The sequence below is a fragment of the Salmo salar genome, chromosome 19, assembly GCF_965601325.2.
Source record: "Salmo salar chromosome 19, fSalSal1, whole genome shotgun sequence".
Classification (NCBI taxonomy): Eukaryota; Metazoa; Chordata; class Actinopteri; order Salmoniformes; family Salmonidae; genus Salmo; species Salmo salar.
Window position 1 is genome coordinate 63,705,153 of NC_138309.1, and position 17,715 is coordinate 63,722,867.

The 17,715-nt window shown below is 42.0% G+C and overlaps 1 long non-coding RNA gene across 1 annotated transcript; it reads left to right on the forward strand.

Moving 5' to 3' along the window:
- Positions 1–1,169: 1,169 nt before the first annotated feature.
- LOC145862320 (uncharacterized) lies at positions 1,170–13,153 on the forward strand. Its single transcript, XR_014381666.1, has 4 exons — positions 1,170–4,912; positions 9,118–9,226; positions 12,102–12,204; positions 13,008–13,153. It is a non-coding gene; the product is annotated as an uncharacterized LOC145862320 (long non-coding RNA).
- The last annotated feature ends 4,562 nt before the right edge of the window (positions 13,154–17,715 follow it).

Below are 17,715 nucleotides of genomic sequence, written 5' to 3' on the forward strand. Positions count from 1 at the left end.
AAAAACATCAAAGCGTAAGGAGACAGCTCCCTGTTTTAGATGTGGGACTATCCGACATTGGGAGAATGAGTGTAAGGTGATACTGGAACCTACTGCGTTAGCGGGAAATGCAGCTATACAAGATTTTGCATATTTTTCAAAAGAGCAACAAGGTTAGCAAGAATGTAACTTTCACCTAGCGGTGTAGTTTCTGTTCGATCGATAAGTGGTTCATATAAATTACAGTTTCTATGTGATGGAAGACGTTTTAGATCATGGTTTACCTAACTTTTAGCAGAGTACCGATGGGATTTACAAATAGTCCCACTTTGGTATAATTTTGCATTGAAACAATCGTTAAAAGGGTGTCTATTGTAGGTTCTGTGTTGGTACAATACGTGGATGATTTGTTATTAGCGTCGAAAGACGAATACATTTCTATGCGAGACCTCACCACATTGGTAGACTATTTGGCGGAACAGGGTCATATAGCATCGTATGTGAAAGCACAACTAGCAAAGCAAGAAGTAACATATTTGGGGTTTTCGATTCTTAAGGGCAAGATACACATTACCCGGGATCGGGTAGAAACCATGCGTTCTTTGGCACGGCCAAACACTCCTCGCACGCCCAGGAAAACTTTAGGAGTTTCAATTTTGTTAGACATTTTATTTCGTCATTCTCTGAAATTGCTGAGCCACTTACAGAGTTGACGAAAGGGGGGAAGGATCCCCAGGAGTATGAGGAAGCGTTTGTCGAGTTAAATAAGCAAGTGGGTCAAGCGCCAGCATTGGGATTGCCAAACTTAAAATTACCTTTTAAAATGTTTGTTCATGAACAAGGGGGACATAGAAGCACGGTGGTTACGCAAAATCATGGGGATAGAGAGAGACCAGTAATGTACTGGAGTAAATCGCTAGACTCGGTGGCAAAAGGAAAATAAATGCCACGGTGCCTTAGGGCGGTACAGGCGACTGTAATGGTGTTGCGTAACACGGCTTCCTTTACGATGGGTAAAAACGTAGATGTGTATGTTCCACACGCAGTAGCAACCATAGTGAACAGCACGAAAGGACACGTTACTAGTGCAAGATGGACAAAACGGGAGTTAACGTTAAATGGGGAAAACCTACAATTTTATAAGATTGGTGCTTTGAATCCTGCGTTAATGCCGTTGCATTACTAATGTGAAGCTCATATTAGTAATACAGATAAAATCGCCATAGGTAATCATAAAGCAGACGGAATGGCTAAGGCGGCTGCCTTGGGGAGAGAAAGTGTTAGAAAACGACATGTATATATTGCGGATTCCTTACGATGAGAAATTGGCAAAATTTGCCGCACAAAAACGTATTTTGGGTTGAAGATTCTAGGCGAAATGCCAGGGGAATGGATTCTAAAGGTAACACATTTAAATGATATGGCCAAACACTCCTTGCAAATGCAGAAGGCCTTAGGGTTTGTTTAACTCATTAGACATTTTATGTGGTTTTATTTTTAAATACATTTACGTTTGATGTCGTCTTATTCTGGAATGGGATTCTAGAATGGAAGAAAGGGTGGAGGGGTCACGAGGAATTAGCATTGGGGTTACCAAATCTAAAATTAATTGGACATTTATTTTTAATGTGGTATGATGGTTATGGAGAACCAGCAGGAGGATGAAATGTTTTGAAGAGGTATTTAAATGGTTTCCCGTAGGACAGGGATAGAAAGGGAGGGGAAACATTTGAATGGTGTCGAAAGCCCTGAATATTAAAAATGCCTAATGAAGAATGATCAACTTCATTATGAATTAGATAGACGGGTGATTTCAGCATAAAATTCATGAGAAACACCATTCTCTATCCAAATTGTAGCATTACTTTAGGAGATTATTATTATTTCCGTTGGGAGTTATAAAGAGTTGTAATTCTAAGTTGATTAGTTATTCGAATTGGTTTATTTTTCATTTAACATGTTTTTTTTAAATCACGTGTTTGAAAGGGGAAAATTAGCAGTTCCCTGATGTCCTGGTCTTTGGGGTACTTATACAGTGGTACTGTGTTCAGACTGCATATAGGCAGTGGCGGTTCTAGACCATTTCAACTGGGGGGTTGAAATGGTGTTCCGCGTTGCCACTGTCTAATAACGATGTAAAAAAAGAATGATAGCAAAAATTATTTATGTAAAAATTATTTCATATTTTTATGACAGGGGGTCCAAAATTGTTGTCACAGGGGCACTGCCCCCCCCCCCCCCCACACACACACACACACACACACACACAGAGCCGCCCCTGCATATAGGAAGGAAAATATATGTTAATAAGGGGTGACAGTTACTTCACATGGATTGTGATATATGTATTGCTGATTTTATGTTGTGTTTTTGTTTTGATACAAATTTCAACAGATTGGGATTGTGGTGTGGGAATTCTGTGAGGTGTTAGGGTGCTATCTTCATGATCTGGTAACTCTTCCTAGAGGTCACCAGTAGAATAAGGGAGTATGGACTAATTTATAAAATATTTTTTTAGCAGTAACATTATGTTATGCTTTTTGACATTTGTCTTAGAGATGTTATTAAGAAAAGGTTAATGTCATAATTTGTCATATAGTCAATGTTTGTCTGGTTTCCTGAAACAGAAATGTAATGAACTTAACTGTTGTTATGATCTGTGTTTGTTTTTTTGGTTATCATGGAAGGTTACGTCAGATCGTGTCTTAATGCATGGTAGAAGTAATTTGACCATAGACAGTGTGTGTAAACCTCAAAACCCTCCCTAACCGGCTGAAGAAAGAGCGACGGAGGCGTGCAAGGAGAGACAGTGACTTACCACTCCTATCTGAGTCCGAGCCATAAAACAGGGCCGGGGTGGTGAGAGCGTGTGTGGAGTGAGCGTGGAGAGAGAGAACAAGCTCAGGTGAGAGACTCGTGTAGGTGGGAGAAACGGAAGTATCTACTTGGATATTACAATCGGGACATTATCAAGGGCCATGAAATGTGACAGGCAAAAGTTACATGTGATGTTGGGAAAATGAACTGTAAACGATATCTGAAGAAGACACGCTAGAATGATAAGTGCCGGGTGAAGGAAAGGGGGGGTGGTATACGCCCGGCTAACTATTTAAACTAGGAATGCATTGAGATACTGATCTTTCTTTACCAGGCCACTCATGACAGGAAAACAGGGATGAAAGGGGGCTGTAATGAGAAGAGTTATGACCGGCAATAAAAAGTTGTTTATAAATGTATGTTCTAACAGGGATGATGTTTGCGAAATTGATAAACTGGAATTTGAGCCTTAGTCTCAGAGTAAGCTCTGAGGTCAGTCACTCAATATTCGGGTTGGATAATTTATAAAATGTTTTAGTTGTGATTGGGATACAGCGAGAGAGAATTGCTAAAGCACGATGAGCGGTGGGGGCACTGCTAACATTTATGTGGCCGAGAGAGTCTCCAGACACTTACCTCTAAGTGTCATCCTGAGTGGAGGTGGTTTGTTTGGGGAATCACTGGATGATAGCTTGGGGCAACCATGAAAGTTTTTTTTCGTTTTATCCTGTATTCAGAGTTTTTATGTTACATCGCATCAATGAGTGGTGCTAAGTTATTAAACATGTACTTTGTTTCTCTTTTCTTTTCACATCAATATGTTTTTAGGTTTCGTGGAACATGAGGCTGTTCATTGTTCCAGAGGAGGGAATGATGTATATTGACTAACTGAGTTGAGAATGTGTTAGGATGTTTATAACTGTAGAAAATGCATGAGGAGTATAGTGTGTTATGGGTTAGATGTAATGATAGAGGAGTATCATTCCCCAGAGACTGTATATTGTTACAGGAGATAGCTCATAGAAGAGGGAGAGCAGCTAACTGTACAAAATATGGGGATTTAATGGAACATTACACATACCTAGATCATGGTGAGAGTAGAAGAGATAGTGGTGGCATTTCAGACACTATGGTAAACTTTCAGGACACCAATGACTCAGAGTTTTGTTAGGTTGGATATTATTCCCAACTCATTTAGTTTTTCTCCAATTTCTAACAGCTGGCAAACATTTGACAGATTACATGCAGGAGGTATTCTCACGGCAGAGGCGCTGTAGGGACAGTAACTGAAGGAGCTGTACTAGTAGCGTAGGATGCTATATTGATAGCATGGAATTGGACTACTGCGCAAATGAGGGGTATTGTGAGACTATAGTCATGGGCCATGTTGGAAGTAGCAATGGTTACTTTAGTAGCATTGTTGGGATAGCAGTTTATGACAACTCATGTCACATGGATTGGTTACTGGTAACTGGGGGACCAATGGGAGGACAGGGGATGCGGTTATTCAAATATCACAAATTATGTTGTCAGGAAATGACCCATGTGTTACAGTGTGCATATCCTCAGGTGAAAGCAGAGATATAACCAAGGGCACGGGCTGAATTCTGGAGATAGTGTACATCAAGAGAGACCAGGCAGGGGGTGTTGTGACAGCATTGGTTTGAGAGACACTTCTCCGTACAGTACCTGCAGCGGTAAAGATCGTCATGTCTCTCCTTGGGAGGTGCATAGTTCTCACGTGAAGTGAGTGTCACGTCCTGACCAGCAGATGGAGCTGTTGTAGTAGTTTGGGGGTCAGGACGTGGCAGTCTTGTGTGTGTCTTGTGACTCCTGATCAGGAACAGCTGGGAATCGTTGTTCCTGATTGGGAGTCATATATGTAGGAGTTGTTTGTCACTGGGGTTTGTGGGTGGTTGTTCTTGCACGGTGTTTTGTATGCACGTAAGACTGTCGTGCTTATTGGTTTTTTTCAGTGGATGCTTTACTCCATTTTTGTAAATTAAAATATGAGTATCCATATTCCCGCTACACCTTGGTCCTTCGCTCTCACATACGACATATTCGCCGAAGAGTACGACATATTCGGTGACAGTGAGGTCCAACTGCATAATGGGTGAGTGAAGACACCAAGACAGAGGAAGCGGAGTGAGAGAGAGACTAGAGTCCACTGTAAGACATACAGATGGGTTGGGTCTGGGAACTACTATAAACATCATAGTTGGTTTGGGGTTTAGCTGCTTTATTGGTTAATGCATCATAGGATAGAGGGGTAATTGTACTGTGAACAAAATGTTGAAGGCATTGATGTGAAAGCATATACAGTGCTGAGTTATCTCAAGAGGATGTAACGTGGATTAGGGATACGCACTTGCATATCAGGTGACGTGCTTATCAGTTGAAATGGAGGAGATGGGGAACAAAGTGAAAATGACATGACTTGGGAACACCTCTCGGGACCTGGGGCCTAAAGGGCAAGACTGGGTGAAAGCATGAGGAAGCTTTATAGAGCTTGCTCAAGAACAATTGTATTTTTCATTTTAATTAGATCTGTGATGTAGTTAATTTTTTTTAGTTGGCCTGTATGTGTTCAATAGACAAATCACTGGTATGTCTTGTCTGCACAACCATTAAAATGATCAGAGAGAAAAACATTAGAAAATCCTTTGTGCTGTAGTAGTTGCTCAGTGAAACATTGTTGACAGTATATTGAGATGTTATTCACACTACACTCAGAAAAAGAGTGCTTTGGGGCACCACTTGTACCTTGTAGGGGAACCCTCGTTTAAAAAAAAACAACATTTAAGATTAGATAAAACTCTTTATTTTTGAGAGTGTAGATTATTCATTGTCCCACAGCTTGCTGTCTAACTCAGTCTAAGTAGACTACCCCTCAAGTACAGACATAGAAAAATATTTTAAAAACTGTTGCATTAGGTATAATGGACCTCCTAAATATTTCTGTTGAGCACTTTGACATTACAAGCCAGTTGCTAAAAGTGTCACGCTTGTTGTCGGTTAAAGAGGACCAAAACGCAGCAGGTATGTGAATGCTCATCGACGTTTTAATAAGTACCAAATGAACACCAAAATAACAAACAGGAATACGATCGACAAAAAAACAGTCTGGCAAAGCATAAGGCTAAACGCAGAACAATCTCCCACCAATAACAAACACAAACACACCCTAATATATGGGACTCTCAATCAAAGGCAGATAGACAACACCTGCCTTCAACTGAGAGTCCCAACCTCAATTAACCAAACATAGAAACAGACACACTAGACTAAACATAGAATACATGAAAACCAAACAGTGCCCAAAAACCCCAGAATACTTAAATCAAATGCCCCTTCAACAAACACACCACCCCGAACCACATAAAACAAATACCCTCTGCTACGTCCTGACCAAACTACAATACCAATTAACCTTATACTGGCCAGGACGTGACAAAAAGTACTCCAAGGGTCATTGGAAGTACTATACAGATATCCAGTTTATGTCTGGTTCTCTGCTCAGAGTCTGGAGTCAGGCCAATAACTAACTCCAATAACTGAATCAGCCTTCTTAATCAGTTTATTGATCTTGTTCCTGATGTGGAAAATGTAATATCCAAAATAACCCTTACTACCTCAGTCTAGAATTATGATTTTCATAATATGACATGATGGTATGAGTATGATATTAAACAATTAGCCTAGGCTTTTGTGTTCATATTGACATATTATAAAGATGCACATAATCTACAATTTCAGAAATGGTGCGATCAACAAAAAGAAACGTGTCAAACTGTGCCCAAACCCTTGGGGTGAGGGCAAAAAAAGTAAGTCCTGCTCTTTCCATGTCATAGACTGACCAGGTGAAAGCTATGATCCCTTATTGATGTATTTGTATTTATTATGGAACCCCATTATTTCCTTCCAAGGCAGCAGCTACTCTTCCTGGTGTCCACCAAAAATTAAGGCAGTAATTAAAAATTGTAACATTAAAATACATTTTACAACAAACTGCACAATACATTAACTGTCAGACCTCCAGCCACTACTCTAATACAGCACAATCCAGGTGTACGTGTGTGTTTGTATGTCACTTGTTAAATAAGAAGCATTATTAAGCTTTGAGACAATTGAGACATGGATTGTGTATGTGTGCCATTAAGGGTGAATGGGAAAGACAAAATATTTAAGTGCCTTTGAATGGGGAATGGTAGTGGGTGACAGGAGCACCGGTTTGAGTGTGTCAAGAACTGCAACACTGCTGGGTTTTTCACACTCAACAGTTTCCCATGTGTATCAAGAATGGTCCACCACCTAAACGACATCCAGCCAACTTGACACAACTGTGGGAAGCATTGGCGACAACATGGGCCAGCATCCCATTGGAACTCTTTCGACACCTTGTAGAATCCACGTCCCGACAAATTGAGGCTGTTTTGAGGGCAAAGGAGGGAGGGGTGGGGAGCTAGTGCAAGTGCAACTTAATATTAGGAAGGTGTTCTCAATATTTTATATGCAACTTAGTGTCATATTGCAATGAGAACATAGCATTTTACAAACATCATATGACTCTCTATAAGGGAGTCAAATAAACTCCCGCAAGGGATGGATGCAGATTAACACAAATATTATTTACTTAATTTGTAACCAATGATGCTACTATAGCCGAATAAGCAGCACATGAGTGAAGTATTTTTACGGAAAAGAAAGCATGTTTTTAAGAAAGCAAGTACCATCGCGCTCAAACTCATGTTGTTTTAAACCAATATTACAACAAAGTCCAAAAAATGAAAGGTGGTTTGCGCACAAAAATATACAAAACTTCCGAACTTCCACTTGAGTTTTTTTGCTTTTCAGTAGGCAGGGGGGAAAACTTACATAAATGTTTCAGTCTCCACTATCTTCAGTGTATTTCTGTTTCTCTGGTTTCAGGCATCAGTTATCTAGAGTGAGACACAGGTTTTTCAAAACTTTTCTAATCAGTTTTCGGCTATCATATTGGATGAAATGTTAGAATTGGGTATTTCTGGCGGTGGAAGAAACACACCTCTTTAGGCGAGGTGCTGGCTAGAGGAGTAGAACAGAGATTCTGGTCCTTGGCACAGGTGTGAATGATAGTAAGCAACAGTTGATTAACAGTTGACTGGCATTCTCACATGCTTTTGAAGTGGATCATGCACTCACCTATAACAACGACACTTAAAAGAAATCAAATCTATAGTGAGCAAATATTGGCTGAAGTTGTTTATTTTTTTTGCGCGTGAACAACCCTTAAATTTGTTCAATTGCTATTCAAATGAATGAACAGTCAGTGGTGGGAAAGTATGCAATTGTCATACCTGAGTAAAAGTAAAGATGCCTTAATAGAGAATGATTCAAGTAAAAGTGAAAGTCACCCAGTAAAATAATACTTGAGTAAAAGTATTTGGTTTTAAATATACTCAGGTATTAAAAGTAAATGTAATTGCTAAAATATACTTAAGTATCAAAAGTAAACATATCAATTATAAAAAATTCCTTATATTAAGCCAACCAGACGTCACTATTTTCTTGTTTTTTTATTTACGGATACCCAGGGGTACGCTCCAACACTCAGACATCATTTACAAATGAAGCATTTGTGTTTAGTGAGTCCGCCAGATCAGAGGCAGTAGATATGACCAGGTATGTTCTCTTGATAAATGTGTGAATTAGACAATTTTCCTGTCTTGCTAAGCATTTGAAATGTAACAAGTACTTTTGGGTGTCTGGGAAAATGTATGGAGTAAAAAGTACATTATTTTCTTTAGGAATGTAGGAAAGCAAAAGTTGTCAAACATATAAATAGTAAAGTACAGATACCCCAAAAAACTACATAAGTAGTACTTTATTTTTACTCAAGTACTTTACACCACCGTGAACAGTTGATTCTGAAATTATGTCTTTGCTGTAAGCACCAGGAGAGTGCTGGAATCTCCACCTGTGTTTGTCATTATAAGTTTTTTATTTTTCCCAGAATCCCACAGTGGTATCACTAGTAATTCTAATTCCCATGATGTATGTAGATTTTCTATGATGTAGGCATATAGCCAGTCACATTTGAAACCACGTTATTTTACTGTAACAGGTCATACACAAACTTTTGTGGTCATATGTGATTATTGAAAATTAGTAGCCTAAGTCTCGACATGTCCTCAGTTACATTTGCAACCAAATTATTTGAAAAAATTGCAAATACTGTTGTATGTCTTTCATAATTTTGTAACAAAAAAAAGAAAGAAATATTACACTTGTTTCCACCACAAAAGTGTATTACTTATTAATAGTAAGCATGGTTTTCAGTAACTGCTTGTGAGCCAGCCAACCAGGTGAACATGGTCACCATGGAGGAGGCAGTTGAAGAGGGGCCCATGGTCACCATGGAGGAGGGAACTGATCCTAATAAGGGCAGGTAAGTCAGAAAGTTGAGTCTTAAGAATAAATAACACAGGGGACTCAATCAGCCACGTGCTACAGCAATAAGCATTAATTCACATAGACAGCGTAGCGTATATGCCAGCGTTAATGTCAGGGAAAGCCATTATAAAGGGTTGTATTGTCATTCCTCAAGTTTTCCAGCCGTAGTCCAGGCTACATGTCCATGATCTAAATAAACTGGAGTAGCTGGTGCAGCTCAAAAAACTTTACTTAGCTAAGTATAGAAAATCATAACAATTCCTCGAATACCCTTTCTACAAACAACCCACTCAATCTCTACACCAGATTTGATTCATTTCAACCACTTTGAACTGTACAATCAAATCGTCTGTAAGCAACAACGGTAATAAGGTCAAGAAAACAACACTGACAATGTGATATATCATTCCAAAACACAACCCAGTTTATAAATGTAGAATAACGTTGCATTCATACATTGCTACATTGTTTTTCATAAGTACTAGTCTATACTGAAAGGCTCAACGCAGGAGTTGAGAAGCAGGTACAGGGAGTGAAGGTTTAATAACTGACGACACAAAACAACAGGAACAGCGTCTGGATTGGAACACATAAAAACAATTAATCTGGACACAGGGAACACCGTCGAGGAACGAAGGAGTCCAGGTGAGTCCAATGCGTGCTGCTGCGTGTCATGATATGACAGGTGCGTGTAAAGACGGGTAGCCTGGCACCCTTGAGCGGCAGGGAGGGGGAGCAGGCATGACATATACATGATATTGGCTTGCAGTTTAACATATTTACGCTAAATACACACTTTAAGTGAACTTCACAAGCACGTTGACATGTGTCTTTAGTCTTGAAAATATACTAATTTGGCGTTCTATATATGGTGCATTCGAAAAGTATTCAGACCCCTTGACCTTTCCCATGTATTGTTACGTTTCAGCCTTATTCTAAAGTTGATTAAATTGTTTTTGTTCCCCATCACACACTCATCTACACACAATACCCCATAATGACAAAGCAAATACAGGTGTTTAGACATTTTTGCAAGTTTATTACAAATAAAAAACGGAAATATCACATTTACATAAGTATTCAGACCCTTTATTCAGTACTTTGTTGAAGCACCATTGGCAGTGATTACAGCCTCGAATCTTCGGTATGACGCTACAAGCATGGCACACCTGTATTTGGGAAGTTTATCCCATTCTTCTCTGCAGATCCTTTCAAGATCTGTCAGGTTGGAGGGGGAGCATCGCTACATAGCTATTTTCAGGTCTCTCCAGAGATATTCGATTGGGTTCAAGTCCGGGCTCTGGCTGGGCCACGCGAGGACATTCAGAAACTTGTCCCGAAGCCAATCCTGCGTCGTCTTGGCTGTGTGCTTAGGGTCTGTGTCCTGTTGGAAGGTGAACCTTCGCCCCAGTCTGAGGTCCTGAGTGCCCTGGAGCAGGTTTTCATCAAGGATGTCTCTGTACTTTGCTCCGTTCATCTTTACCTCGATCCTGCCAAGTCTCACAGTCCCAGCCACTGAAACTTTCCCATAGCATGACTCTGCCACCACCAGGCTTCACCGTAGGGATGGTGCCAGGTTTCCTTCAGATATGACGCTTGGCATTCAGGCCAAAGAGTTCAATCTTAGTTTCATCAGACCAGAGAATCTTGTTTCTCATGGTCAGAGTCCTTTAGGTGCCTTTTGGCAAACTCCAAGCGGGCTGTCATGTGCCTTTTACTGAGGAGTGGCTTTTGTCTGGCCACTCTACCATAAAGGCCTGATTGGTGGAGGGCTGCAGAGATGGTTGTCTTTCTAGAAGGTTCTCCCATCTCCACAGAGGAACTCTGGAGGTCTGTCAGAGTGACCATCTGGTTCTTGGTCACCTCCCTGACCAAGGTGCTTCTCCCCCGATTGCTCAGTTTGGCCGGGCGGCCAGCTCTAGGAAGAGTCTTGGTGGTTCTAAACTTCTTCCATTTAAGAATGATGGAGGCCAATGTGTTCTTGGGGACCTTCAGTGCTGCAGAAATGTTTTGGTACCCTTCCCCAGATCTGTGCCTCAACACAATCCTGTCTCTGAGCTCTACGGACAATTCTTTCGACTTCATGGCTTGGTTTTTGCTCTGACATGCACTGTCAACTGTGGGACCTTTATATAGACAGGTGTGTGTGCCTTTACAAATCATGTCCAATTAAGGTTTACTCCATTCAAGTTGTAGAAACTTCTTAAGGATGATCAATGGAAACAGCATACACCTGAGCTCAATTTTGAGTCTCATAGCAAAGGGTGTGAATACTTCAGTAAATAAGGTATTTCTGTTTTGTATTTTTTATAAATTTGCCAAAAAATCTAAAAACCTGCTTTCGCTTTGTCATTATGGGATATTGTGTGTAGATTGATGAGGAAAGAAATGTATTAATACATTTTAGAATAAGGCTGTAACGTAATAAAATGTGGAAAAAGTCAAAGGGTCTGAATACTTTCCGAATGCTCTGTATACTTCTGATGCCGTTGACGCTCACAGCCTGTCTGTTTTTCTCTCATTTAATCACATGTATTCTGTTTCCAGCATAAGCATGCTCATTCCCGCACTATAAAAAAGGCTCCCTGTGTGATTTGGGCTTTACCCATAGTGAATCAGCTAATCCCAGTTCACTCCCTAACTCTTTCCCTTGGCCCTAACACTTCGATGTTTGTATACGTGTAAGGTGTAAGCAATATGGTGTAAGCTCTACCACTTTCCTGATTATACCTATCCAGACCCTTAAGAAAAATATAAAGGTTAGGTCAGGGCCAAGGAGGAGGGGTAGGGAGTGAATTTGGACCAGCAAATAATGTGTATGTGCCACCTAAGAGTTTCAATACCAATCATGTCTGTGTGTGTTCATTGAGGTTGAAGTTCACAGTGGAAAAGATGCAGGGGTCCATCGTGACCATGGTGGAGAATACTGGCACTGCAGAGTGCCAGAAAAGACCGAACCGAAGAAGTGCAAAGGTACATGTGTAACCGATGTGAAATGGCTAGTTAGTTAGCGGTGGTGTGCAAGGGTCACTGTTCGAGCCCGGGTTGGGGCGAAGAGAGGGACGGAACCTACACTGTTACATTGACGCTGTTGACCCGGATCATTGGTTGCTGCGGAAAAAGAGGTCAAAAGGGGGGTGAGTGTAACCGATGTGAAATGGCTAGTTAGTTAGCGGTGGTGCGCGCTAATAGCGTTTCAATCGGTGACGTCACCCGCTCTGAGACTTGAAGTAGGGTTGCCCCTTGCGTTGCAAGGGCCGTGGCTTTTGTGGCGTGATGGGTAACAATGCTTCGTGGGGTGTCAGTTGTTGATGTGTGCAAGGGTCCCTGGTTCGAGCCCAGGTTGGGGCGAAGAGAGGGACGGAACCTACACTGTTACACATGGACCTATCTATTTTCTTTGTCTCCACTGTCCACAATGCGAGTGTAGGCTGTCATCTCTATAGTACAGCACATTATCTTAGTTGTTTGTTAGTATACCAGCAATGACTGTGAAAGTCGACTAAGTTTTCAACAGCATGTATTTTAATGTTTGAGGCAATGACTAAAATACATGACCATTCTATCAGGTTTAAGAATAAAATGAAGGATGACTGAAATAACATTAGTCTCTTCCCTCACCCCTCCATTTGTGCATTCACTCTGTCATATGCACAAGTGTCCCAAAACAGAGGAGTATGTAAATTATGTATTCTAACATAAAGGTTATTTATTGAATTCTTCCATTTGACCTATCTTGATGTGGTTTGTTCATTATGTTGTTGGTTTCATTGCAGTGGCAGAAAATGGCGGAGCACCTGGGTCCACCTACTCACTATCACCTAAAACCCCCTCCTGTCGCTACACTGTGAAGGATCTCTCCCAGTTGTGAAGGAGCCCCTCCCACCCTTATCTCCATATAATAAATCCTCTTCATTTTTAAATGTGGTCTGTGCTTTTATGAAGACATTGTGAAGAACTAGAATCCTATATTAATGGCATAAACATTTACGTGCAGTATGACAGATCAACAAGTTGTACAATGAATCAGGAAAGCAGCAGATACAGCAGTCAGCAGTGCCAGGAGGACACAATGGTAGATGGTATACTGTAGCCTGTCAATATGCAATGGGACCAGGGAGGACATGGTGTCCCTCCATTACACTACAATTGTTGTAATCTACCCAATGAATATTAGTTTATCAATATTATTACATGTATAGGCCTAGTATCAAAGTTAGTCTACAATCAGGGTTAGGCCTAGTCAAGTGTATTTATATTGAAATTTGATTAAATCACAAGAACAATTCTTAGGTCTCTAAACTGCTAAAATATGTATAGGGCCTACATTCATTAGCTGGCAATAAGTCATACTTCATCAGTATGTTCCTTGTCAATTTTGAATTATTGTTTTAGTTTGGTTGTACACGATTGCCTCTGCACAAAACATTTCTACATGACCGTTCTGTAACGTTGTGCCCTGCTGAATAGGTCCTGTATTTTTGGCAACAGCGACGTTTGCTATAAAGCTCGCAATTATTACAACTAGAGGAAATGAATGGTACATTTGACAGGTTATGATCATAACTACAACTAAGTATCTGACATATAAAGAGGGAGAACGGTAAACATGCATTTCGAACAGTGTTGTCTTTGTGGTTTGGGTCACTGCCGAGTTTTTTTCGAAACGGTTGCGTGACGTCACGTGGCGTTGATACTTCCTCTGTAGGAAGGGTATCATGTCATCCTGTCACGTTTGTTTTATTACTTTTTGATAGTATTCATCAATTATTGTAGCTGCATCTGTCTTCAATTTGAATCACGTCGACCTTTTCTTATGTAATATCCGTTTTTATAAAATAATTGATGTAAAAAATAATGACACATTTTCTCACCTAAACTGGATAACTTGTGAACTACAAATATAGCACCATTTTGTAGTCCATTTTTCTAACCCTAAACCTAATCGGATTCTTATCAATGTCTTCGCCAATATCATTTTAATATGCGTGTAAATTCATATGTAACTCCATTGAAACCTACATAACGCTGTGCTGCATACCAACTCGAAGTTTGAAGTGTTGCACATTTTAAAATGTGTTTTTTTCAGTCATTAATATTTAAGCTTGAAATGTGGGAGCCTCATTTAATTAGGGTCCCTTAGTAAACCTTCATGTCAAGAAATGTTCGGCTATGTTCATCAGTTCTTTACTTACAAATCACAAAAGTTTGGAAGAATTGCACCTTTGGGGGTGCTAGTGAGCACCCCATGGCCAGCATGAGTATGGGTTTGCACAAATATGTCTGATTCATCCCAAATATATTTTCCGCCAAGCCACAAGTCTGAGCTAAAAAAACAACTGTGAGTGATGACTCACAGAGCAAACTAAGCTGGCCTGGCCTCATTACCAGGCCTAATTTCTTACATATCAGCCATATTATCCATTTTATCAGCCATCAAGATCGGGGCCCGGGGTTTGAACCCTGCCCTGTGCAACTCGGTTCTGGACTTCCTGCCGGGCTGTCCCCAGGTGGTGAAGGTAGGAAACAACACCTTCACTTCACTGATCCTCAACACAGGGGCCCCACAAGGGTGCATGCTCAGCCCCCTCCTGTACTCCCCCTAGCATTCCCCTATCCACATTGACAGGACCGCAGTGGAGAAGGTGGAAATCTTCAAGTTCCTCGGCGTACACATTACTGACAATCTGAAATGGTCGACCCACACAGACAGTGTGGTGAAGAAGGTGCAACAGCGCCTCTTCAACCTCAGGAAGCTGAAGAAATTTGGCTTGGCCCCTAAGATCTTCACAAACTTTTACAGATACACAGTTGAGAGCATCCTGTCAGGCTGTATCTCCGGGTACGGCAACTGCACCGTCCGCAACCGCAGGGCTCTCCAGAGGGTGGTGCAGTCTGCCCAATGCATCACCGGGGGCAAGCTACCTGCCCTCCAGGAAACCTACAGCACCTGTCTTAGGTCAGTTAGGATCATCACTTTATTTTAAGAATGTGTAATGTCAGAATAATAGTAGAGAGAATTATTTATTTACGTTTTATTTCTTTCATCACATTCCCAGTGGGTCAGAAGTTTACATACACTCAATTAGTATTTGGTAGCATTGCCTTTAAATTGTTTAACTTGGGTCAAACGTTTCGGGTAGCCTTCCACAAGCTTCCCATAATAAGTTGGGTGAATTTTGGCCCATTCCCCCTGACAGAGCTGGTGTAACTGAATCAGGTTTGTAGGCCTCCTTGCTCGCACACGCTTTTTCAGTTCTGCCCACAAATTTTCTATGGGATTGAGGTCAGGGCTTTGTGATGGCCAGTCCAATACCTTGACTTTGTTGTCCTTAAGCCATTTTGCCACAACTTTGGAAGTATGCTTGGGGTCATTGTCCATTTGGAAGACCCATTTGCGACCAAGCTTTAACTTCCTGACTGATGTCTTGAGATGTTGCGTCAATATATCCACATAATTTTCCTACCTCATGATGCCATCTATTGTGCTGTGGTCAAGGTCAGGTAGCAACTTCAGTGTTCAACTTCAGGTCAGTCTGGGTTGACTGGTCCTCGTCCAGTCATGGCCTGCAGTAACATCACATAAAATAAGCATTTGATTGGTTTCATTCAGGTGAAGTTGATTCTGAGACTGTTTAAATATCACATAGACAACATAATTAAATAATTCAATTAAATAAAATAACATTTTATTGGACTCATACACGTGTTCAGCAGATATTATTGTGGGTGTAGCGAAATGCTTGTGCTTCTAGTGCCACGTCCTGACCATAGTAAGATGTTATTTTCGAGGTAGAGTAGGTCAAGGTGTGACAGGGGGTGTTTTTCTATGTTTTGTATTTCTATGTTCATGTTCTAGTTTTGTATTTCTATGTTGGTTTTGTTTGGGATGATCTCCAATTAGAGGCAGCTAGTCCTTGTTGTCTCTAATTGGAGATCATACTTAAGTAGGGTTTTTTTCCACCTGGGTTTGTGGGCGATTCATTTTGAGTTGTGTATATGTTCATCGCTGCGTCACGGTTTGTTGTTTGTTTCATTCAGTATATTTATGTATTGCATAGTTTCACAGTATAAATAAAATGTGGACCGAGACACACACTGCACTTTGGTCTGCTTCTCTCTACGACAACTGTGACAGAATCTCCCACATCAAAAGGACCAAGCAGCGTGCCCAGGAGGAGCAGGGATCCTGGGCCTGGGAGAGGAAGGAATGGAGGACGTCCTGGACTTGGGAGGAGGTAATGGCAGGGGACAAGACCCTGCCATGGAAGCAGGTGGAGACAGCAAGGGAGGAACGGCAACGTTACGAGGAACTAGCACGGCAACGACGGAAGCACGAGAGGCACCCCCAATCATTTTTTTGGGGGGGGGCACACGGGGAGTTTGGCAGAGTCAGGGTGGAGACCTGAGCCAACTCCCCGTGCTTACCATGGGGAGCGAGTAAAGAAGCAAGCACTGTGTTATGCGGTGATGCGCACTATGTCGCCAGTGCGCATTCACAGCCCGGTGTGATCTGTGCCTGCGCCCCGCATTTGCCGAGCTAGGTTGAGCATTCAGCCAGGAAGGGTGGTGCCAGCTCAGCGCTCCTGGTCTCCAGTTCGTCTTCTCGGTCCAGGATATCCTGCGCCGGCGCTGCACACTGTGTCACCAGTGCGTATTCACAGCCCAGTGCGTCCTGTGCCCACGCCCCGCATTTGTCGAGCTAGGTTGAGCATCCAGCCAGGATGGGTTGTGCCAGCTCTACGCTCGAGACCTCCAGTGCACCTCCACGGTCCAGTATATCCTGTGCCTGCCCCATGTACCCGGCCTCCAGTGGGTCTATCCAGCCTGATACGCCCTGTTTCTGCTCCCCGCACTTGCCCTGAGTTGCGTGTTACCAGTCTGGCGCCACCTATGCCAGCCCCACGCATCAGGCCTCCAGTGCGCATTCCCAGTCCGGAGCTTCCGGCGACAGTTCCCAATCCGGAGCTTCCGGCGACGGCCTGCAGCCCGGAACCTCCGGCGATGATCTACGGTCTGGTGACACAGAAGCAGAGGGATCAGTGGGCGGAGCGGGGGGTTACGCCCCGAACCAGAGCCGCCTCCTCTGTTGGAGGATCCGCGAGATAAGAAGGTTATGTGTACTGCCCCAGAGCCGCCATAGACAGCACCCTACCCTCCCTTTTGTTTTGTTTTTTTGGGGGGGGGGGTTTGTTGTGTTTTTGTTTAGGTGCGGTCGGAGTCCGCACCTTTGTGGGGGGTACTGTCATGTCCTGACCATAGTAAGACGTTATTTTCTATGGTAGAGTAGGTCAGGGCGTGACAGGGGGTGTTTTTCTATGTTTTGCATTTCTATGTTGGTTTTGTTTGGGATGTCCAATTAGAGGCAGCTGGTCCTCGTTGTCTCTAATTGGAGATCATACTTAAGTAGGGGTTTTTTCCACCTGGGTTTGTGGGAGATTAATTTTGAGTTGTGTATATGTTCATCTCTGCGTCAAGGTTTGT